This window comes from Ambystoma mexicanum, chromosome 6p (assembly GCF_040938575.1).
Source record: "Ambystoma mexicanum isolate Mex_15411 chromosome 6p, UKY_AmexF1_1, whole genome shotgun sequence".
In the NCBI taxonomy this organism is placed as follows: Eukaryota; Metazoa; Chordata; class Amphibia; order Caudata; family Ambystomatidae; genus Ambystoma; species Ambystoma mexicanum.
Genome location: NC_090935.1, coordinates 1,434,142,399 through 1,434,170,332, shown reverse-complemented (window position 1 = coordinate 1,434,170,332; position 27,934 = coordinate 1,434,142,399). Strand labels below are relative to the sequence as shown.

At 28.1% G+C, this 27,934-nt stretch overlaps 1 protein-coding gene across 3 annotated transcripts in view; it reads right to left on the bottom strand.

Moving 5' to 3' along the window:
* PRKG2 (protein kinase cGMP-dependent 2) overlaps positions 1 to 27,934 on the bottom strand; it is a 710,215-nt gene that overhangs the window by 118,447 nt on the left and 563,834 nt on the right. The window lies entirely within an intron of this gene.

Genomic DNA, 27,934 nt, shown 5'->3' with positions numbered 1-27,934 from the left:
GGTTCCATGCCATATAGACTTCATATGTTTCTCCATATATTTCTTGAGTCCTAGATCTAATTATTCTTTATTGTTTTCAATATATATTTGGTTCCATGCCATATAGACTTCATATGTTTCTCCACATATTTCTTGAGTCCTAGATCTAATTATTCTTTATTGTTTTCAATATATATTTGGTTCCATGCCATATAGACTTCATATGTTTCTCCACATATTACTTGAGTCCTAGATCTAATTATTCTTTATTGTTTTCAATATATATTTGGTTCCATGCCATATAGACTTCATATGTTTCTCCACATATTTCTTGAGTCCTAGATCTAATTATTCTTTATTGTTTTCAATATATATTTGGTTCCATGCCATATAGACTTCATATGTTTCTCCACATATTTCTTGAGTCCTAGATCTAATTATTCTTTATTGTTTTCAATATATATTTGGTTCCATGCCACATGGACTTCATATGTCTCTCCACATATTTCTTGAGTCCTAGATCTAATTATTCTTTATTGTTTTCAATATATATTTGGTTCCATGCCATGTAGACTTCATATGTTTCTCCACATATTTCTTGAGTCCTAGATCTAATTATTCTTTATTGTTTTCAATATATATTTGGTTCCATGCCATATAGACTTCATATGTTTCTCCATATATTTCTTGAGTCCTAGATCTAATTATTCTTTATTGTTTTCAATATATATATGGTTCCATGCCATATAGACTTCATATGTTTCTCCACATATTATTTCTTGAGTCCTAGATCTAATTATTCTTTATTGTTTTCAATATATGTATGGTTCCATGCCATATAGACTTCATATGTTTCTCCACATATTTCTTGAGTCCTAGATCTAATTATTCTTTATTGTTTTCAATATATATATGGTTCCATGCCATATAGACTTCATATGTTTCTCCACATATTTCTTGAGTCCTAGATCTAATTATTCTTTATTGTTTTCAATATATATATGGTTCCATGCCATATAGACTTCATATGTTTCTCCATACATTTCTTGAGTCCTAATCTAATTATTCTTTATTGTTTTCAATATATATTTGGTTCCATGCCATATAGACTTCATATGTTTCTCCACATATTTCTTGAGTCCTAGATCTAATTATTCTTTATTGTTTTCAATATATATTTGGTTCCATGCCATATAGACTTCATATGTTTCTCCATATATTTCTTGAGTCCTAGATCTAATTATTCTTTATTGTTTTCAATATATATTTGGTTCCATGCCATATAGACTTCATATGTTTCTCCACATATTTCTTGAGTCCTAGATCTAATTATTCTTTATTGTTTTCAATATATATTTGGTTCCATGCCATATAGACCTCATATGTTTCTCCACATATTTCTTGAGTCCTAGATCTAATTATTCTTTATTGTTTTCAATATATATTTGGTTCCATGCCATATAGACTTCATATGTTTCTCCATATATTTCTTGAGTCCTAGATCTAATTATTCTTTATTGTTTTCAATATATATTTGGTTCCATGCCATATAGACTTCATATGTTTCTCCATATATTTCTTGAGTCCTAGATCTAATTATTCTTTATTGTTTTCAATATATATTTGGTTCCATGCCATATAGACTTCATATGTTTCTCCATATATTTCTTGAGTCCTAGATCTAATTATTCTTTATTGTTTTCAATATATATTTGGTTCCATGCCATATAGACTTCATATGTTTCTCCATATATTTCTTGAGTCCTAGATCTAATTATTCTTTATTGTTTTCAATATATATTTGGTTCCATGCCATATAGACTTCATATGTTTCTCCACATATTTCTTGAGTCCTAGATCTAATTATTCTTTATTGTTTTCAATATATATTTGGTTCCATGCCATATAGACCTCATATGTTTCTCCATATATTTCTTGAGTCCTAGATCTAATTATTCTTTATTGTTTTCAATATATATTTGGTTCCATGCCATATAGACTTCATATGTTTCTCCATATATTTCTTGAGTCCTAGATCTAATTATTCTTTATTGTTTTCAATATATATTTGGTTCCATGCCATATAGACTTCATATGTTTCTCCATATATTTCTTGAGTCCTAGATCTAATTATTCTTTATTGTTTTCAATATATATTTGGTTCCATGCCATATAGACTTCATATGTTTCTCCATATATTTCTTGAGTCCTAGATCTAATTATTCTTTATTGTTTTCAATATATATTTGGTTCCATGCCATATAGACTTCATATGTTTCTCCACATATTTCTTGAGTCCTAGATCTAATTATTCTTTATTGTTTTCAATATATATTTGGTTCCATGCCATATAGACTTCATATGTTTCTCCACATATTTCTTGAGTCCTAGATCTAATTATTCTTTATTGTTTTCAATATATATTTGGTTCCATGCCATATAGACTTCATATGTTTCTCCACATATTTCTTGAGTCCTAGATCTAATTATTCTTTATTGTTTTCAATATATATTTGGTTCCATGCCATATAGACTTCATATGTTTCTCCACATATTATTTCTTGAGTCCTAGATCTAATTATTCTTTATTGTTTTCAATATATATATGGTTCCATGCCATATAGACTTCATATGTTTCTCCACATATTTCTTGAGTCCTAGATCTAATTATTCTTTATTGTTTTCAATATATATTTGGTTCCATGCCATATAGACTTCATATGTTTCTCCACATATTTCTTGAGTCCTAGATCTAATTATTCTTTATTGTTTTCAATATATATTTGGTTCCATGCCATATAGACTTCATATGTTTCTCCATACATTTCTTGAGTCCTAATCTAATTATTCTTGATTGTTTTCAATATATATTTGGTTCCATGCCATATAGACTTCATATGTTTCTCCATATATTTCTTGAGTCCTAGATCTAATTATTCTTTATTGTTTTCAATATATATTTGGTTCCATGCCACATAGACTTCATATGTTTCTCCACATATTTCTTGAGTCCTAGATCTAATTATTCTTTATTGTTTTCAATATATATTTGGTTCCATGCCACATAGACTTCATATGTCTCTCCACATATTTCTTGAGTCCTAGATCTAATTATTCTTTATTGTTTTCAATATATATTTGGTTCCATGCCACATGGACTTCATATGTCTCTCCACATATTTCTTGAGTCCTAGATCTAATTATTCTTTGTTTTCAATATATATTTGGTTCCATGCCATATAGACTTCATATGTTTCTCCATATATTTCTTGAGTCCTAGATCTAATTATTCTTTATTGTTTTCAATATATATTTGGTTCCATGCCATATAGACTTCATATGTTTCTCCACATATTTCTTGAGTCCTAGATCTAATTATTCTTTATTGTTTTCAATATATATTTGGTTCCATGCCATATAGACTTCATATGTTTCACCACATATTTCTTGAGTCCTAGATCTAATTATTCTTTATTGTTTTCAATATATATTTGGTTCCATGCCATATAGACTTCATATGTTTCTCCACATATTTCTTGAGTCCTAGATCTAATTATTCTTTATTGTTTTCAATATATATTTGGTTCCATGCCATATAGACTTCATATGTTTCTCCACATATTTCTTGAGTCCTAGATCTAATTATTCTCTATTGTTTTCAATATATATTTGGTTCCATGCCATATAGACTTCATATGTTTCTCCATATATTTCTTGAGTCCTAGATCTAATTATTCTTTGTTGTTTTCAATATATATTTGGTTCCATGCCATATAGACTTCATATGTTTCTCCACATATTTCTTGAGTCCTAGATCTAATTATTCTTTATTGTTTTCAATATATATTTGGTTCCATGCCATATAGACCTCATATGTTTCTCCATATATTTCTTGAGTCCTAGATCTAATTATTCTTTATTGTTTTCAATATATATTTGGTTCCATGCCATATAGACTTCATATGTTTCTCCATATATTTCTTGAGTCCTAGATCTAATTATTCTTTATTGTTTTCAATATATATTTGGTTCCATGCCATATAGACTTCATATGTTTCTCCACATATTTCTTGAGTCCTAGATCTAATTATTCTTTATTGTTTTCAATATATATTTGGTTCCATGCCATATAGACCTCATATGTTTCTCCATATATTTCTTGAGTCCTAGATCTAATTATTCTTTATTGTTTTCAATATATATTTGGTTCCATGCCATATAGACTTCATATGTTTCTCCATATATTTCTTGAGTCCTAGATCTAATTATTCTTTATTGTTTTCAATATATATTTGGTTCCATGCCATATAGACTTCATATGTTTCTCCATATATTTCTTGAGTCCTAGATCTAATTATTCTTTATTGTTTTCAATATATATTTGGTTCCATGCCATATAGACTTCATATGTTTCTCCATATATTTCTTGAGTCCTAGATCTAATTATTCTTTATTGTTTTCAATATATATTTGGTTCCATGCCATATAGACTTCATATGTTTCTCCACATATTTCTTGAGTCCTAGATCTAATTATTCTTTATTGTTTTCAATATATATTTGGTTCCATGCCATATAGACTTCATATGTTTCTCCACATATTTCTTGAGTCCTAGATCTAATTATTCTTTATTGTTTTCAATATATATTTGGTTCCATGCCATATAGACTTCATATGTTTCTCCATATATTTCTTGAGTCCTAGATCTAATTATTCTTTATTGTTTTCAATATATATTTGGTTCCATGCCATATAGACTTCATATGTTTCTCCACATATTTCTTGAGTCCTAGATCTAATTATTCTTTATTGTTTTCAATATATATTTGGTTCCATGCCATATAGACTTCATATGTTTCTCCACATATTTCTTGAGTCCTAGATCTAATTATTCTTTATTGTTTTCAATATATATTTGGTTCCATGCCATATAGACTTCATATGTTTCTCCACACATTTCTTGAGTCCTAGATCTAATTATTCTTTATTGTTTTCAATATATATTTGGTTCCATGCCATATAAACTTCATATGTTTCTCCACATATTTCTTGAGTCCTAGATCTAATTATTCTTTATTGTTTTCAATATATATTTGGTTCCATGCCATATAGACTTCATATGTTTCTCCATATATTTCTTGAGTCCTAGATCTAATTATTCTTTATTGTTTTCAATATATATTTGGTTCCATGCCATATAGACTTCATATGTTTCTCCACATATTTCTTGAGTCCTAGATCTAACTATTCTTTATTGTTTTCACTATTTAGTTCCAGGTTATATAGACTTCATATGTTTCTCCATATATTTCTTGAGTCCTAGATCTAATTATTCTTCATTGTTTTCACTATTCAGTTCCTGGTCATATAGATTTCATATGTTTCTGCACATATTTCTTGAGTCCTAGATCTAATTATTCTTTAATGTTTTCACTATTTATTTCTTGGTTACATAGACTGTATATGTTTCTGCATGTATTTCTTGATTCCAAGATCTAACTATTCTTTATTGTTTTCACTATTTAGTTCCAGGTTATATAGACTTCATATGTTTCTCCACATATTTCTTGAGTCCTAGATCTAATTATTCTTTATTGTTTTCAGTATATATTTGGTTCCATGGCATATAGACTTCATATGTTTCTCCATATATTTCTTGAGTCCTAGATCTAACTATTCTTTATTGTTTTCACTATTTAGTTCCAGGTTATATAGACTTCATATGTTTCTCCACATATTTCTTGAGTCCTAGATCTAATTATTCTTTATTGTTTTCAATTTATATTTGGTTCCATGCCATATAGACTTCATATGTTTCTCCACATATTTCTTGAGTCCTAGATCTAATTATTCTTTATTGTTTTCAATATATATTTTGTTCCATGCCATATAGACTTCATATGTTTCTCCATATATTTCTTGAGTCCTAGATCTAACTATTCTTTATTGTTTTCACTATTTAGTTCCAGGTTATATAGACTTCATATGTTTCTCCACATAGTTCTTGAGTCCTAGATCTAATTATTCTTTATTGTTTTCAATATATATTTGGTTCCATGCCATATAGACTTCATATGTTTCTCCATATATTTCTTGAGTCCTAGATCTAATTATTCTTTATTGTTTTCAATATATATTTGGTTCCATGCCACATACACTTCATATGTTTCTCCACATATTTCTTGAGTCCTAGATCTAATTATTCTTTATTGTTTTCAGTATATATTTGGTTCCATGGCATATAGACTTCATATGTTTCTCCATATATTTCTTGAGTCCTAGTTCTAACTATTCTTTATTGTTTTCACTATTTAGTTCCAGGTTATATAGACTTCATATGTTTCTCCACATATTTCTTGAGTCCTAGATCTAATTATTCTTTATTGTTTTCAATATATATTTGGTTCCATGCCATATAGACTTCATATGTTTCTCCACATATTTCTTGAGTCCTAGATCTAATTATTCTTTATTGTTTTCAATATATATTTTGTTCCATGCCATATAGACTTCATATGTTTCTCCATATATTTCTTGAGTCCTAGATCTAACTATTCTTTATTGTTTTCACTATTTAGTTCCAGGTTATATAGACTTCATATGTTTCTCCACATATTTCTTGAGTCCTAGATCTAATTATTCTTTATTGTTTTCAATATATATTTGGTTCCATGCCATATAGACTTCATATGTTTCTCCATATATTTCTTGAGTCCTAGATCTAATTATTCTTTATTGTTTTCAATATATATTTGGTTCCATGCCACATAGACTTCATATGTTTCTCCACATATTTCTTGAGTCCTAGATCTAATTATTCTTTATTGTTTTCAATATATATTTGGTTCCATGCCATATAGACTTCATATGTTTCTCCACATATTTCTTGAGTCCTAGATCTAATTATTCTTTATTGTTTTCACTATTTAGGTCCAGGTTATATAGACTTCATATGTTTCTCCGCATATTTCTTGAGTCCTAGATCAAATTATTCTTTATAGTTTTCACTATTTATTTCCAGGTTATATAGACTTCATATGTTTCTCCACATATTTCTTGAGTCCTAGATCTAATTATTCTTTATTGTTTTCACTATTTAGTTCCAGGTTATATAGACTTCATATGTTTCTCTACATATTTCTTGAGTCCTAGATCTAATTATTCTTCATTGTTTTCACTATTTAGTTCGAGGTTATATAGACTTCATATGTTTCTCCACATATTTCTTGAGTCCTAGATCTAATTATTCTTTATTGTTTTCACTATTTAGTTCCAGGTTATATAGACTTCATATGTTTCTGCACATATTTCTTGAGTCCTAGATCAAATTATTCTTTATTGTTTTCACTATTTAGTTCCAGGTTATATAGACTTTATATGTTTCTCCACATATTTATTGAGTCCTAGATCTAATTGTTCTTTATTGTTTTCACTATTTAGTTCCAGGTTATATAGACTTCATATGTTTCTCCACATATTTCTTGAGTCCTAGATCTAATTATTCATATTTGTTTTCAGTATATATTTGGTTCCATGCCATATAGACTTCATATGTTTCTCCATATATTTCTTGAGTCCTAGATCTAACTATTCTTTATTGTTTTCACTATTTAGTTCCAGGTTATATAGACTTCATATGTTTCTCCACATATTTCTTGAGTCCTAGATCTAATTATTCTTTATTGTTTTCACTATTTAGGTCCAGGTTATATAGACTTCATATGTTTCTCCACATATTTCTTGAGTCCTAGATCAAATTATTCTTTATTGTTTTCACTATTTATTTCCAGGTTATATAGACTTCATATGTTTCTCCACATATTTCTTGAGTCCTAGATCTAATTATTCTTTATTGTTTTCACTATTTAGTTCCAGGTTATATAGACTTCATATGTTTCTCTACATATTTCTTGAGTCCTAGATCTAATTATTCTTCATTGTTTTCACTATTTAGTTCGAGGTTATATAGACTTCATATGTTTCTCCACATATTATTTCTTGAGTCCTAGATCTAATTATTCTTTATTGTTTTCAATATATATTTGGTTCCATGCCATATAGACTTCATATGTTTCTCCACATATTATTTCTTGAGTCCTAGATCTAATTATTCTTTATTGTTTTCAATATATATTTGGTTCCATGCCATATAGACTTCATATGTTTCTCCACATATTTCTTGAGTCCTAGATCTAATTATTCTTTATTGTTTTCAATATATATTTGGTTCCATGCCATATAGACTTCATATGTTTCTCCATACATTTCTTGAGTCCTAGATCTAATTATTCTTGATTGTTTTCAATATATATTTGGTTCCATGCCACATGGACTTCATATGTCTCTCCACATATTTCTTGAGTCCTAGATCTAATTATTCTTTGTTTTCAATATATATTTGGTTCCATGCCATATAGACTTCATATGTTTCTCCACATATTTCTTGAGTCCTAGATCTAACTATTCTTTATTGTTTTCACTATTTAGTTCCAGGTTATATAGACTTCATATGTTTCTCCACATATTTCTTGAGTCCTAGATCTAATTATTCTTTATTGTTTTCAATATATATTTGGTTCCATGCCATGTAGACTTCATATGTTTCTCCACATATTTCTTGAGTCCTAGATCTAATTATTCTTTATTGTTTTCAATATATATTTGGTTCCATGCCACATGGACTTCATATGTCTCTCCACATATTTCTTGAGTCCTAGATCTAATTATTCTTTATTGTTTTCAATATATATTTGGTTCCATGCCATGTAGACTTCATATGTTTCTCCACATATTTCTTGAGTCCTAGATCTAATTATTCTTTATTGTTTTCAATATATATTTGGTTCCATGCCATATAGACTTCATATGTTTCTCCATATATTTCTTGAGTCCTAGATCTAATTATTCTTTATTGTTTTCAATATATATTTGGTTCCATGCCATATAGACTTCATATGTTTCTCCATATATTTCTTGAGTCCTAGATCTAATTATTCTTTATTGTTTTCAATATATATATGGTTCCATGCCATATAGACTTCATATGTTTCTCCACATATTATTTCTTGAGTCCTAGATCTAATTATTCTTTATTGTTTTCAATATATATATGGTTCCATGCCATATAGACTTCATATGTTTCTCCACATATTTCTTGAGTCCTAGATCTAATTATTCTTTATTGTTTTCAATATATATATGGTTCCATGCCATATAGACTTCATATGTTTCTCCACATATTTCTTGAGTCCTAGATCTAATTATTCTTTATTGTTTTCAATATATATATGGTTCCATGCCATATAGACTTCATATGTTTCTCCATACATTTCTTGAGTCCTAATCTAATTATTCTTTATTGTTTTCAATATATATTTGGTTCCATGCCATATAGACTTCATATGTTTCTCCACATATTTCTTGAGTCCTAGATCTAATTATTCTTTATTGTTTTCAATATATATTTGGTTCCATGCCATATAGACTTCATATGTTTCTCCATATATTTCTTGAGTCCTAGATCTAATTATTCTTTATTGTTTTCAATATATATTTGGTTCCATGCCATATAGACTTCATATGTTTCTCCACATATTTCTTGAGTCCTAGATCTAATTATTCTTTATTGTTTTCAATATATATTTGGTTCCATGCCATATAGACCTCATATGTTTCTCCACATATTTCTTGAGTCCTAGATCTAATTATTCTTTATTGTTTTCAATATATATTTGGTTCCATGCCATATAGACTTCATATGTTTCTCCATATATTTCTTGAGTCCTAGATCTAATTATTCTTTATTGTTTTCAATATATATTTGGTTCCATGCCATATAGACTTCATATGTTTCTCCATATATTTCTTGAGTCCTAGATCTAATTATTCTTTATTGTTTTCAATATATATTTGGTTCCATGCCATATAGACTTCATATGTTTCTCCATATATTTCTTGAGTCCTAGATCTAATTATTCTTTATTGTTTTCAATATATATTTGGTTCCATGCCATATAGACTTCATATGTTTCTCCACATATTTCTTGAGTCCTAGATCTAATTATTCTTTATTGTTTTCAATATATATTTGGTTCCATGCCATATAGACCTCATATGTTTCTCCATATATTTCTTGAGTCCTAGATCTAATTATTCTTTATTGTTTTCAATATATATTTGGTTCCATGCCATATAGACTTCATATGTTTCTCCATATATTTCTTGAGTCCTAGATCTAATTATTCTTTATTGTTTTCAATATATATTTGGTTCCATGCCATATAGACTTCATATGTTTCTCCATATATTTCTTGAGTCCTAGATCTAATTATTCTTTATTGTTTTCAATATATATTTGGTTCCATGCCATATAGACTTCATATGTTTCTCCATATATTTCTTGAGTCCTAGATCTAATTATTCTTTATTGTTTTCAATATATATTTGGTTCCATGCCATATAGACTTCATATGTTTCTCCACATATTTCTTGAGTCCTAGATCTAATTATTCTTTATTGTTTTCAATATATATTTGGTTCCATGCCATATAGACTTCATATGTTTCTCCACATATTTCTTGAGTCCTAGATCTAATTATTCTTTATTGTTTTCAATATATATTTGGTTCCATGCCATATAGACTTCATATGTTTCTCCACATATTTCTTGAGTCCTAGATCTAATTATTCTTTATTGTTTTCAATATATATTTGGTTCCATGCCATATAGACTTCATATGTTTCTCCATATATTTCTTGAGTCCTAGATCTAATTATTCTTTATTGTTTTCAATATATATTTGGTTCCATGCCATATAGACTTCATATGTTTCTCCACATATTATTTCTTGAGTCCTAGATCTAATTATTCTTTATTGTTTTCAATATATATTTGGTTCCATGCCATATAGACTTCATATGTTTCTCCACATATTATTTCTTGAGTCCTAGATCTAATTATTCTTTATTGTTTTCAATATATATATGGTTCCATGCCATATAGACTTCATATATTTCTCCACATATTTCTTGAGTCCTAGATCTAATTATTCTTTATTGTTTTCAATATATATTTGGTTCCATGCCATATAGACTTCATATGTTTCTCCACATATTTCTTGAGTCCTAGATCTAATTATTCTTTATTGTTTTCAATATATATTTGGTTCCATGCCATATAGACTTCATATGTTTCTCCATACATTTCTTGAGTCCTAGATCTAATTATTCTTGATTGTTTTCAATATATATTTGGTTCCATGCCATATAGACTTCATATGTTTCTCCATATATTTCTTGAGTCCTAGATCTAATTATTCTTTATTGTTTTCAATATATATTTGGTTCCATGCCACATAGACTTCATATGTTTCTCCACATATTTCTTGAGTCCTAGATCTAATTATTCTTTATTGTTTTCAATATATATTTGGTTCCATGCCACATAGACTTCATATGTCTCTCCACATATTTCTTGAGTCCTAGATCTAATTATTCTTTATTGTTTTCAATATATATTTGGTTCCATGCCACATGGACTTCATATGTCCTCTCCACATATTTCTTGAGTCCTAGATCTAATTATTCTTTGTTTTCAATATATATTTGGTTCCATGCCATATAGACTTCATATGTTTCTCCATATATTTCTTGAGTCCTAGATCTAATTATTCTTTATTGTTTTCAATATATATTTGGTTCCATGCCATATAGACTTCATATGTTTCTCCACATATTTCTTGAGTCCTAGATCTAATTATTCTTTATTGTTTTCAATATATATTTGGTTCCATGCCATATAGACTTCATATGTTTCACCACATATTTCTTGAGTCCTAGATCTAATTATTCTTTATTGTTTTCAATATATATTTGGTTCCATGCCATATAGACTTCATATGTTTCTCCACATATTTCTTGAGTCCTAGATCTAATTATTCTTTATTGTTTTCAATATATATTTGGTTCCATGCCATATAGACTTCATATGTTTCTCCACATATTTCTTGAGTCCTAGATCTAATTATTCTCTATTGTTTTCAATATATATTTGGTTCCATGCCATATAGACTTCATATGTTTCTCCACATATTTCTTGAGTCCTAGATCTAATTATTCTTTATTGTTTTCAATATATATTTGGTTCCATGCCATATAGACTTCATATGTTTCTCCATATATTTCTTGAGTCCTAGATCTAATTATTCTTTATTGTTTTCAATATATATTTGGTTCCATGCCACATAGACTTCATATGTTTCTCCACATATTTTTTGAGTCCTAGATCTAATTATTCTTTATTGTTTTCAATATATATTTGGTTCCATGCCATATAGACTTCATATGTTTCTCCACATATTTCTTGAGTCCTAGATCTAATTATTCTTTATTGTTTTCAATATATATTTGGTTCCATGCCATATAGACTTCATATGTTTCTCCATATATTTCTTGAGTCCTAGATCTAATTATTCTTTATTGTTTTCAATATATATTTGGTTCCATGCCATATAGACTTCATATGTTTCTCCATATATTTCTTGAGTCCTAGATCTAATTATTCTTTATTGTTTTCAATATATATTTGGTTCCATGCCATATAGACTTCATATGTTTCTCCACATATTTCTTGAGTCCTAGATCTAATTATTCTTTATTGTTTTCAATATATATTTGGTTCCATGCCATATAGACCTCATATGTTTCTCCATATATTTCTTGAGTCCTAGATCTAATTATTCTTTATTGTTTTCAATATATATTTGGTTCCATGCCATATAGACTTCATATGTTTCTCCATATATTTCTTGAGTCCTAGATCTAATTATTCTTTATTGTTTTCAATATATATTTGGTTCCATGCCATATAGACTTCATATGTTTCTCCATATATTTCTTGAGTCCTAGATCTAATTATTCTTTATTGTTTTCAATATATATTTGGTTCCATGCCATATAGACTTCATATGTTTCTCCACATATTTCTTGAGTCCTAGATCTAATTATTCTTTATTGTTTTCAATATATATTTGGTTCCATGCCATATAGACCTCATATGTTTCTCCACATATTTCTTGAGTCCTAGATCTAATTATTCTTTATTGTTTTCAATATATATTTGGTTCCATGCCATATAGACCTCATATGTTTCTCCATATATTTCTTGAGTCCTAGATCTAATTATTCTTTATTGTTTTCAATATATATTTGGTTCCATGCCATATAGACTTCATATGTTTCTCCATATATTTCTTGAGTCCTAGATCTAATTATTCTTTATTGTTTTCAATATATATTTGGTTCCATGCCATATAGACTTCATATGTTTCTCCATATATTTCTTGAGTCCTAGATCTAATTATTCTTTATTGTTTTCAATATATATTTGGTTCCATGCCATATAGACTTCATATGTTTCTCCATATATTTCTTGAGTCCTAGATCTAATTATTCTTTATTGTTTTCAATATATATTTGGTTCCATGCCATATAGACTTCATATGTTTCTCCACATATTTCTTGAGTCCTAGATCTAATTATTCTTTATTGTTTTCAATATATATTTGGTTCCATGCCATATAGACTTCATATGTTTCTCCACATATTTCTTGAGTCCTAGATCTAATTATTCTTTATTGTTTTCAATATATATTTGGTTCCATGCCATATAGACTTCATATGTTTCTCCACATATTTCTTGAGTCCTAGATCTAATTATTCTTAATTGTTTTCAATATATATTTGGTTCCATGCCATATAGACTTCATATGTTTCTCCACATATTTCTTGAGTCCTAGATCTAATTATTCTTAATTGTTTTCAATATATATTTGGTTCCATGCCATATAGACTTCATATGTTTCTCCATATATTTCTTGAGTCCTAGATCTAATTATTCTTTATTGTTTTCAATATATATTTGGTTCCATGCCATATAGACTTCATATGTTTCTCCACATATTTCTTGAGTCCTAGATCTAATTATTCTTTATTGTTTTCAATATATATTTGGTTCCATGCCATATAGACTTCATATGTTTCTCCACATATTTCTTGAGTCCTAGATCTAATTATTCTTTATTGTTTTCAATATATATTTGGTTCCATGCCATATAGACTTCATATGTTTCTCCACACATTTCTTGAGTCCTAGATCTAATTATTCTTTATTGTTTTCAATATATATTTGGTTCCATGCCATATAGACTTCATATGTTTCTCCACATATTTCTTGAGTCCTAGATCTAATTATTCTTTATTGTTTTCAATATATATTTGGTTCCATGCCATATAGACTTCATATGTTTCTCCATATATTTCTTGAGTCCTAGATCTAATTATTCTTTATTGTTTTCAATATATATTTGGTTCCATGCCATATAGACTTCATATGTTTCTCCACATATTTCTTGAGTCCTAGATCTAACTATTCTTTATTGTTTTCACTATTTAGTTCCAGGTTATATAGACTTCATATGTTTCTCCATATATTTCTTGAGTCCTAGATCTAATTATTCTTCATTGTTTTCACTATTCAGTTCCTGGTCATATAGATTTCATATGTTTCTGCACATATTTCTTGAGTCCTAGATCTAATTATTCTTTAATGTTTTCACTATTTATTTCTTGGTTACATAGACTTTATATGTTTCTCCATATATTTCTTGAGTCCTAGATCTAATTATTCTTCATTGTTTTCACTATTCAGTACCAGGTTATATAGACTTCATATGTTTCTCCACATATTTCTTGAGTCCTAGATCTAATTATTCTTCATTGTTTTCACTATTTAGTTCCAGGTTATATAGACTTCATATGTTTCTCCATATATTTCTTGAGTCCTAGATCTAATTATTCTTCATTGTTTTCACTATTCAGTTCCAGGTTATATAGACTTCATATGTTTCTCCACATATTTCTTGAGTCCTAGATCTAATTATTCTTTATTGTTTTCAATATATATTTGGTTCCATGCCATGTAGACTTCATATGTTTCTCCACATATTTCTTGAGTCCTAGATCTAATTATTCTTTATTGTTTTCAATATATATTTGGTTCCATGCCATGTAGACTTCATATGTTTCTCCACATATTTCTTGAGTCCTAGATCTAATTATTCTTTATTGTTTTCAATATATATTTGGTTCCATGCCATATAGACTTCATATGTTTCTCCATATATTTCTTGAGTCCTAGATCTAATTATTCTTTATTGTTTTCAATATATATTTGGTTCCATGCCATATAGACTTCATATGTTTCTCCACATATTTCTTGAGTCCTAGATCTAATTATTCTTTATTGTTTTCAATATATATATGGTTCCATGCCATATAGACTTCATATGTTTCTCCACATATTATTTCTTGAGTCCTAGATCTAATTATTCTTTATTGTTTTCAATATATATTTGGTTCCATGCCATATAGACTTCATATGTTTCTCCACATATTTCTTGAGTCCTAGATCTAATTATTCTTTATTGTTTTCAATATATATTTGGTTCCATGCCATATAGACTTCATATGTTTCTCCATACATTTCTTGAGTCCTAATCCAATTATTCTTTATTGTTTTCAATATATATTTGGTTCCATGCCATATAGACTTCATATGTTTCTCCACATATTTCTTGAGTCCTAGATCTAATTATTCTTTATTGTTTTCAATATATATTTGGTTCCATGCCATATAGACTTCATATGTTTCTCCATATATTTCTTGAGTCCTAGATCTAATTATTCTTTATTGTTTTCAATATATATTTGGTTCCATGCCATATAGACTTCATATGTTTCTCCACATATTTCTTGAGTCCTAGATCTAATTATTCTTTATTGTTTTGAATATATATTTGGTTCCATGCCATATAGACCTCATATGTTTCTCCATATATTTCTTGAGTCCTAGATCTAATTATTCTTTATTGTTTTCAATATATATTTGGTTCCATGCCATATAGACTTCATATGTTTCTCCACATATTTCTTGAGTCCTAGATCTAATTATTCTTTATTGTTTTCAATATATATTTGGTTCCATGCCATATAGACTTCATATGTTTCTCCACACATTTCTTGAGTCCTAGATCTAATTATTCTTTATTGTTTTCAATATATATTTGGTTCCATGCCATATAGACTTCATATGTTTCTCCACACATTTCTTGAGTCCTAGATCTAATTATTCTTTATTGTTTTCAATATATATTTGGTTCCATGCCATATAGACTTCATATGTTTCTCCACACATTTCTTGAGTCCTAGATCTAATTATTCTTTATTGTTTTCAATATATATTTGGTTCCATGCCATATAGAGTTCATATGTTTCTCCACATATTTCTTGAGTCCTAGATCTAATTATTCTTTATTGTTTTCAATATATATTTGGTTCCATGCCATATAGACTTCATATGTTTCTCCATATATTTCTTGAGTCCTAGAACTAATTATTCTTTATTGTTTTCAATATATATTTGGTTCCATGCCATATAGACTTCATATGTTTCTCCACATATTTCTTGAGTCCTAGATCTAATTATTCTTTATTGTTTTCAATATATATTTGGTTCCATGCCATATAGACTTCATATGTTTCTCCATATATTTCTTGAGTCCTAGATCTAATTATTCTTTATTGTTTTCAATATATATTTGGTTCCATGCCATATAGACTTCATATGTTTCTCCATATATTTCTTGAGTCCTAGATCTAACTATTCTTTATTGTTTTCACTATTTAGTTCCAGGTTATATAGACTTCATATGTTTCTCCATATATTTCTTGAGTCCTAGATCTAATTATTCTTTATTGTTTTCAATATATATTTGGTTCCATGCCATATAGACTTCATATGTTTCTCCACATATTTCTTGAGTCCTAGATCTAATTATTCTTTATTGTTTTCAATATATATTTGGTTCCATGCCACATGGACTTCATATGTCTCTCCACATATTTCTTGAGTCCTAGATCTAATTATTCTTTATTGTTTTCAATATATATTTGGTTCCATGCCATGTAGACTTCATATGTTTCTCCACATATTTCTTGAGTCCTAGATCTAATTATTCTTTATTGTTTTCAATATATATTTGGTTCCATGCCATATAGACTTCATATGTTTCTCCATATATTTCTTGAGTCCTAGATCTAATTATTCTTTATTGTTTTCAATATATATATGGTTCCATGCCATATAGACTTCATATGTTTCTCCACATATTATTTCTTGAGTCCTAGATCTAATTATTCTTTATTGTTTTCAATATATATATGGTTCCATGCCATATAGACTTCATATGTTTCTCCACATATTTCTTGAGTCCTAGATCTAATTATTCTTTATTGTTTTCAATATATATATGGTTCCATGCCATATAGACTTCATATGTTTCTCCACATATTTCTTGAGTCCTAGATCTAATTATTCTTTATTGTTTTCAATATATATATGGTTCCATGCCATATAGACTTCATATGTTTCTCCATACATTTCTTGAGTCCTAATCTAATTATTCTTTATTGTTTTCAATATATATTTGGTTCCATGCCATATAGACTTCATATGTTTCTCCACATATTTCTTGAGTCCTAGATCTAATTATTCTTTATTGTTTTCAATATATATTTGGTTCCATGCCATATAGACTTCATATGTTTCTCCATATATTTCTTGAGTCCTAGATCTAATTATTCTTTATTGTTTTCAATATATATTTGGTTCCATGCCATATAGACTTCATATGTTTCTCCACATATTTCTTGAGTCCTAGATCTAATTATTCTTTATTGTTTTCAATATATATTTGGTTCCATGCCATATAGACCTCATATGTTTCTCCATATATTTCTTGAGTCCTAGATCTAATTATTCTTTATTGTTTTCAATATATATTTGGTTCCATGCCATATAGACTTCATATGTTTCTCCATATATTTCTTGAGTCCTAGATCTAATTATTCTTTATTGTTTTCAATATATATTTGGTTCCATGCCATATAGACTTCATATGTTTCTCCACATATTTCTTGAGTCCTAGATCTAACTATTCTTTATTGTTTTCACTATTTAGTTCCAGGTTATATAGACTTCATATGTTTCTCCACATATTTCTTGAGTCCTAGATCTAATTATTCTTTATTGTTTTCAATATATATTTGGTTCCATGCCATGTAGACTTCATATGTTTCTCCACATATTTCTTGAGTCCTAGATCTAATTATTCTTTATTGTTTTCAATATATATTTGGTTCCATGCCATATAGACTTCATATGTTTCTCCACATATTTCTTGAGTCCTAGATCTAACTATTCTTTATTGTTTTCACTATTTAGTTCCAGGTTATATAGACTTCATATGTTTCTCCACATATTTCTTGAGTCCTAGATCTAATTATTCTTTATTGTTTTCAATATATATTTGGTTCCATGCCATGTAGACTTCATATGTTTCTCCACATATTTCTTGAGTCCTAGATCTAATTATTCTTTATTGTTTTCAATATATATTTGGTTCCATGCCATATAGACTTCATATGTTTCTCCATATATTTCTTGAGTCCTAGATCTAATTATTCTTTATTGTTTTCAATATATATTTGGTTCCATGCCATATAGACTTCATATGTTTCTCCACATATTTCTTGAGTCCTAGATCTAATTATTCTTTATTGTTTTCAATATATATATGGTTCCATGCCATATAGACTTCATATGTTTCTCCACATATTATTTCTTGAGTCCTAGATCTAATTATTCTTTATTGTTTTCAATATATATTTGGTTCCATGCCATATAGACTTCATATGTTTCTCCACATATTTCTTGAGTCCTAGATCTAATTATTCTTTATTGTTTTCAATATATATTTGGTTCCATGCCATATAGACTTCATATGTTTCTCCATACATTTCTTGAGTCCTAATCCAATTATTCTTTATTGTTTTCAATATATATTTGGTTCCATGCCATATAGACTTCATATGTTTCTCCACATATTTCTTGAGTCCTAGATCTAATTATTCTTTATTGTTTTCAATATATATTTGGTTCCATGCCATATAGACTTCATATGTTTCTCCATATATTTCTTGAGTCCTAGATCTAATTATTCTTTATTGTTTTCAATATATATTTGGTTCCATGCCATATATAGACTTCATATGTTTCTCCACATATTTCTTGAGTCCTAGATCTAATTATTCTTTATTGTTTTCAATATATATTTGGTTCCATGCCATATAGACCTCATATGTTTCTCCATATATTTCTTGAGTCCTAGATCTAATTATTCTTTATTGTTTTCAATATATATTTGGTTCCATGCCATATAGACTTCATATGTTTCTCCATATATTTCTTGAGTCCTAGATCTAATTATTCTTTATTGTTTTCAATATATATTTGGTTCCATGCCATATAGACTTCATATGTTTCTCCACATATTTCTTGAGTCCTAGATCTAATTATTCTTTATTGTTTTCAATATATATTTGGTTCCATGCCATATAAACTTCATATGTTTCTCCACATATTTCTTGAGTCCTAGATCTAATTATTCTTTATTGTTTTCAATATATATTTGGTTCCATGCCATATAGACTTCATATGTTTCTCCACACATTTCTTGAGTCCTAGATCTAATTATTCTTTATTGTTTTCAATATATATTTGGTTCCATGCCATATAGACTTCATATGTTTCTCCACACATTTCTTGAGTCCTAGATCTAATTATTCTTTATTGTTTTCAATATATATTTGGTTCCATGCCATATAGAGTTCATATGTTTCTCCACATATTTCTTGAGTCCTAGATCTAATTATTCTTTATTGTTTTCAATATATATTTGGTTCCATGCCATATAGACTTCATATGTTTCTCCATATATTTCTTGAGTCCTAGATCTAATTATTCTTTATTGTTTTCAATATATATTTGGTTCCATGCCATATAGACTTCATATGTTTCTCCACATATTTCTTGAGTCCTAGATCTAATTATTCTTTATTGTTTTCAATATATATTTGGTTCCATGCCATATAGACTTCATATGTTTCTCCATATATTTCTTGAGTCCTAGATCTAATTATTCTTTATTGTTTTCAATATATATTTGGTTCCATGCCATATAGACTTCATATGTTTCTCCATATATTTCTTGAGTCCTAGATCTAACTATTCTTTATTGTTTTCACTATTTAGTTCCAGGTTATATAGACTTCATATGTTTCTCCATATATTTCTTGAGTCCTAGATCTAATTATTCTTTATTGTTTTCAATATATATTTGGTTCCATGCCATATAGACTTCATATGTTTCTCCACATATTTCTTGAGTCCTAGATCTAATTATTCTTTATTGTTTTCAATATATATTTGGTTCCATGCCACATGGACTTCATATGTCTCTCCACATATTTCTTGAGTCCTAGATCTAATTATTCTTTATTGTTTTCAATATATATTTGGTTCCATGCCATGTAGACTTCATATGTTTCTCCACATATTTCTTGAGTCCTAGATCTAATTATTCTTTATTGTTTTCAATATATATTTGGTTCCATGCCATATAGACTTCATATGTTTCTCCATATATTTCTTGAGTCCTAGATCTAATTATTCTTTATTGTTTTCAATATATATATGGTTCCATGCCATATAGACTTCATATGTTTCTCCACATATTATTTCTTGAGTCCTAGATCTAATTATTCTTTATTGTTTTCAATATATATATGGTTCCATGCCATATAGACTTCATATGTTTCTCCACATATTTCTTGAGTCCTAGATCTAATTATTCTTTATTGTTTTCAATATATATATGGTTCCATGCCATATAGACTTCATATGTTTCTCCACATATTTCTTGAGTCCTAGATCTAATTATTCTTTATTGTTTTCAATATATATATGGTTCCATGCCATATAGACTTCATATGTTTCTCCATACATTTCTTGAGTCCTAATCTAATTATTCTTTATTGTTTTCAATATATATTTGGTTCCATGCCATATAGACTTCATATGTTTCTCCACATATTTCTTGAGTCCTAGATCTAATTATTCTTTATTGTTTTCAATATATATTTGGTTCCATGCCATATAGACTTCATATGTTTCTCCATATATTTCTTGAGTCCTAGATCTAATTATTCTTTATTGTTTTCAATATATATTTGGTTCCATGCCATATAGACTTCATATGTTTCTCCACATATTTCTTGAGTCCTAGATCTAATTATTCTTTATTGTTTTCAATATATATTTGGTTCCATGCCATATAGACCTCATATGTTTCTCCACATATTTCTTGAGTCCTAGATCTAATTATTCTTTATTGTTTTCAATATATATTTGGTTCCATGCCATATAGACTTCATATGTTTCTCCATATATTTCTTGAGTCCTAGATCTAATTATTCTTTATTGTTTTCAATATATATTTGGTTCCATGCCATATAGACTTCATATGTTTCTCCATATATTTCTTGAGTCCTAGATCTAATTATTCTTTATTGTTTTCAATATATATTTGGTTCCATGCCATATAGACTTCATATGTTTCTCCATATATTTCTTGAGTCCTAGATCTAATTATTCTTTATTGTTTTCAATATATATTTGGTTCCATGCCATATAGACTTCATATGTTTCTCCATATATTTCTTGAGTCCTAGATCTAATTATTCTTTATTGTTTTCAATATATATTTGGTTCCATGCCATATAGACTTCATATGTTTCTCCACATATTTCTTGAGTCCTAGATCTAATTATTCTTTATTGTTTTCAATATATATTTGGTTCCATGCCATATAGACCTCATATGTTTCTCCATATATTTCTTGAGTCCTAGATCTAATTATTCTTTATTGTTTTCAATATATATTTGGTTCCATGCCATATAGACTTCATATGTTTCTCCATATATTTCTTGAGTCCTAGATCTAATTATTCTTTATTGTTTTCAATATATATTTGGTTCCATGCCATATAGACTTCATATGTTTCTCCATATATTTCTTGAGTCCTAGATCTAATTATTCTTTATTGTTTTCAATATATATTTGGTTCCATGCCATATAGACTTCATATGTTTCTCCATATATTTCTTGAGTCCTAGATCTAATTATTCTTTATTGTTTTCAATATATATTTGGTTCCATGCCATATAGACTTCATATGTTTCTCCACATATTTCTTGAGTCCTAGATCTAATTATTCTTTATTGTTTTCAATATATATTTGGTTCCATGCCATATAGACTTCATATGTTTCTCCACATATTTCTTGAGTCCTAGATCTAATTATTCTTTATTGTTTTCAATATATATTTGGTTCCATGCCATATAGACTTCATATGTTTCTCCACATATTTCTTGAGTCCTAGATCTAATTATTCTTTATTGTTTTCAATATATATTTGGTTCCATGCCATATAGACTTCATATGTTTCTCCATATATTTCTTGAGTCCTAGATCTAATTATTCTTTATTGTTTTCAATATATATTTGGTTCCATGCCATATAGACTTCATATGTTTCTCCACATATTATTTCTTGAGTCCTAGATCTAATTATTCTTTATTGTTTTCAATATATATATGGTTCCATGCCATATAGACTTCATATGTTTCTCCACATATTTCTTGAGTCCTAGATCTAATTATTCTTTATTGTTTTCAATATATATTTGGTTCCATGCCATATAGACTTCATATGTTTCTCCACATATTTCTTGAGTCCTAGATCTAATTATTCTTTATTGTTTTCAATATATATTTGGTTCCATGCCATATAGACTTCATATGTTTCTCCATACATTTCTTGAGTCCTAATCTAATTATTCTTGATTGTTTTCAATATATATTTGGTTCCATGCCATATAGACTTCATATGTTTCTCCATATATTTCTTGAGTCCTAGATCTAATTATTCTTTATTGTTTTCAATATATATTTGGTTCCATGCCACATAGACTTCATATGTTTCTCCACATATTTCTTGAGTCCTAGATCTAATTATTCTTTATTGTTTTCAATATATATTTGGTTCCATGCCACATAGACTTCATATGTCTCTCCACATATTTCTTGAGTCCTAGATCTAATTATTCTTTATTGTTTTCAATATATATTTGGTTCCATGCCACATGGACTTCATATGTCTCTCCACATATTTCTTGAGTCCTAGATCTAATTATTCTTTGTTTTCAATATATATTTGGTTCCATGCCATATAGACTTCATATGTTTCTCCATATATTTCTTGAGTCCTAGATCTAATTATTCTTTATTGTTTTCAATATATATTTGGTTCCATGCCATATAGACTTCATATGTTTCTCACATATTTCTTGAGTCCTAGATCTAATTATTCTTTATTGTTTTCAATATATATTTGGTTCCATGCCATATAGACTTCATATGTTTCACCACATATTTCTTGAGTCCTAGATCTAATTATTCTTTATTGTTTTCAATATATATTTGGTTCCATGCCATATAGACTTCATATGTTTCTCCACATATTTCTTGAGTCCTAGATCTAATTATTCTTTATTGTTTTCAATATATATTTGGTTCCATGCCATATAGACTTCATATGTTTCTCCACATATTTCTTGAGTCCTAGATCTAATTATTCTCTATTGTTTTCAATATATATTTGGTTCCATGCCATATAGACTTCATATGTTTCTCCATATATTTCTTGAGTCCTAGATCTAATTATTCTTTGTTGTTTTCAATATATATTTGGTTCCATGCCATATAGACTTCATATGTTTCTCCACATATTTCTTGAGTCCTAGATCTAATTATTCTTTATTGTTTTCAATATATATTTGGTTCCATGCCATATAGACCTCATATGTTTCTCCATATATTTCTTGAGTCCTAGATCTAATTATTCTTTATTGTTTTCAATATATATTTGGTTCCATGCCATATAGACTTCATATGTTTCTCCATATATTTCTTGAGTCCTAGATCTAATTATTCTTTATTGTTTTCAATATATATTTGGTTCCATGCCATATAGACTTCATATGTTTCTCCACATATTTCTTGAGTCCTAGATCTAATTATTCTTTATTGTTTTCAATATATATTTGGTTCCATGCCATATAGACCTCATATGTTTCTCCATATATTTCTTGAGTCCTAGATCTAATTATTCTTTATTGTTTTCAATATATATTTGGTTCCATGCCATATAGACTTCATATGTTTCTCCATATATTTCTTGAGTCCTAGATCTAATTATTCTTTATTGTTTTCAATATATATTTGGTTCCATGCCATATAGACTTCATATGTTTCTCCATATATTTCTTGAGTCCTAGATCTAATTATTCTTTATTGTTTTCAATATATATTTGGTTCCATGCCATATAGACTTCATATGTTTCTCCATATATTTCTTGAGTCCTAGATCTAATTATTCTTTATTGTTTTCAATATATATTTGGTTCCATGCCATATAGACTTCATATGTTTCTCCACATATTTCTTGAGTCCTAGATCTAATTATTCTTTATTGTTTTCAATATATATTTGGTTCCATGCCATATAGACTTCATATGTTTCTCCACATATTTCTTGAGTCCTAGATCTAATTATTCTTTATTGTTTTCAATATATATTTGGTTCCATGCCATATAGACTTCATATGTTTCTCCATATATTTCTTGAGTCCTAGATCTAATTATTCTTTATTGTTTTCAATATATATTTGGTTCCATGCCATATAGACTTCATATGTTTCTTGAGTCCTAGATCTAATTATTCTTTATTGTTTTCAATATATATTTGGTTCCATGCCATATAGACTTCATATGTTTCTCCACATATTTCTTGAGTCCTAGATCTAATTATTCTTTATTGTTTTCAATATATATTTGGTTCCATGCCATATAGACTTCATATGTTTCTCCACACATTTCTTGAGTCCTAGATCTAATTATTCTTTATTGTTTTCAATATATATTTGGTTCCATGCCATATAGACTTCATATGTTTCTCCACATATTTCTTGAGTCCTAGATCTAATTATTCTTTATTGTTTTCAATATATATTTGGTTCCATGCCATATAGACTTCATATGTTTCTCCATATATTTCTTGAGTCCTAGATCTAATTATTCTTTATTGTTTTCAATATATATTTGGTTCCATGCCATATAGACTTCATATGTTTCTCCACATATTTCTTGAGTCCTAGATCCAACTATTCTTTATTGTTTTCACTATTTAGTTCCAGGTTATATAGACTTCATATGTTTCTCCATATATTTCTTGAGTCCTAGATCTAATTATTCTTCATTGTTTTCACTATTCAGTTCCTGGTCATATAGATTTCATATGTTTCTGCACATATTTCTTGAGTCCTAGATCTAATTATTCTTTAATGTTTTCACTATTTATTTCTTGGTTACATAGACTGTATATGTTTCTGCATGTATTTCTTGATTCCAAGATCTAACTATTCTTTATTGTTTTCACTATTTAGTTCCAGGTTATATAGACTTCATATGTTTCTCCACATATTTCTTGAGTCCTAGATCTAATTATTCTTTATTGTTTTCAGTATATATTTGGTTCCATGGCATATAGACTTCATATGTTTCTCCATATATTTCTTGAGTCCTAGATCTAACTATTCTTTATTGTTTTCACTATTTAGTTCCAGGTTATATAGACTTCATATGTTTCTCCACATATTTCTTGAGTCCTAGATCTAATTATTCTTTATTGTTTTCAATTTATATTTGGTTCCATGCCATATAGACTTCATATGTTTCTCCACATATTTCTTGAGTCCTAGATCTAATTATTCTTTATTGTTTTCAATATATATTTTGTTCCATGCCATATAGACTTCATATGTTTCTCCATATATTTCTTGAGTCCTAGATCTAACTATTCTTTATTGTTTTCACTATTTAGTTCCAGGTTATATAGACTTCATATGTTTCTCCACATAGTTCTTGAGTCCTAGATCTAATTATTCTTTATTGTTTTCAATATATATTTGGTTCCATGCCATATAGACTTCATATGTTTCTCCATATATTTCTTGAGTCCTAGATCTAATTATTCTTTATTGTTTTCAATATATATTTGGTTCCATGCCACATACACTTCATATGTTTCTCCACATATTTCTTGAGTCCTAGATCTAATTATTCTTTATTGTTTTCAGTATATATTTGGTTCCATGGCATATAGACTTCATATGTTTCTCCATATATTTCTTGAGTCCTAGATCTAACTATTCTTTATTGTTTTCACTATTTAGTTCCAGGTTATATAGACTTCATATGTTTCTCCACATATTTCTTGAGTCCTAGATCTAATTATTCTTTATTGTTTTCAATATATATTTGGTTCCATGCCATATAGACTTCATATGTTTCTCCACATATTTCTTGAGTCCTAGATCTAATTATTCTTTATTGTTTTCAATATATATTTTGTTCCATGCCATATAGACTTCATATGTTTCTCCATATATTTCTTGAGTCCTAGATCTAACTATTCTTTATTGTTTTCACTATTTAGTTCCAGGTTATATAGACTTCATATGTTTCTCCACATATTTCTTGAGTCCTAGATCTAATTATTCTTTATTGTTTTCAATATATATTTGGTTCCATGCCATATAGACTTCATATGTTTCTCCATATATTTCTTGAGTCCTAGATCTAATTATTCTTTATTGTTTTCAATATATATTTGGTTCCATGCCACATAGACTTCATATGTTTCTCCACATATTTCTTGAGTCCTAGATCTAATTATTCTTTATTGTTTTCAATATATATTTGGTTCCATGCCATATAGACTTCATATGTTTCTCCACATATTTCTTGAGTCCTAGATCTAATTATTCTTTATTGTTTTCACTATTTAGGTCCAGGTTATATAGACTTCATATGTTTCTCCGCATATTTCTTGAGTCCTAGATCAAATTATTCTTTATAGTTTTCACTATTTATTTCCAGGTTATATAGACTTCATATGTTTCTCCACATATTTCTTGAGTCCTAGATCTAATTATTCTTTATTGTTTTCACTATTTAGTTCCAGGTTATATAGACTTCATATGTTTCTCTACATATTTCTTGAGTCCTAGATCTAATTATTCTTCATTGTTTTCACTATTTAGTTCGAGGTTATATAGACTTCATATGTTTCTCCACATATTTCTTGAGTCCTAGATCTAATTATTCTTTATTGTTTTCACTATTTAGTTCCAGGTTATATAGACTTCATATGTTTCTGCACATATTTCTTGAGTCCTAGATCAAATTATTCTTTATTGTTTTCACTATTTAGTTCCAGGTTATATAGACTTTATATGTTTCTCCACATATTTATTGAGTCCTAGATCTAATTGTTCTTTATTGTTTTCACTATTTAGTTCCAGGTTATATAGACTTCATATGTTTCTCCACATATTTCTTGAGTCCTAGATCTAATTATTCATATTTGTTTTCAGTATATATTTGGTTCCATGCCATATAGACTTCATATGTTTCTCCATATATTTCTTGAGTCCTAGATCTAACTATTCTTTATTGTTTTCACTATTTAGTTCCAGGTTATATAGACTTCATATGTTTCTCCACATATTTCTTGAGTCCTAGATCTAATTATTCTTTATTGTTTTCACTATTTAGGTCCAGGTTATATAGACTTCATATGTTTCTCCACATATTTCTTGAGTCCTAGATCAAATTATTCTTTATTGTTTTCACTATTTATTTCCAGGTTATATAGACTTCATATGTTTCTCCACATATTTCTTGAGTCCTAGATCTAATTATTCTTTATTGTTTTCACTATTTAGTTCCAGGTTATATAGACTTCATATGTTTCTCTACATATTTCTTGAGTCCTAGATCTAATTATTCTTCATTGTTTTCACTATTTAGTTCGAG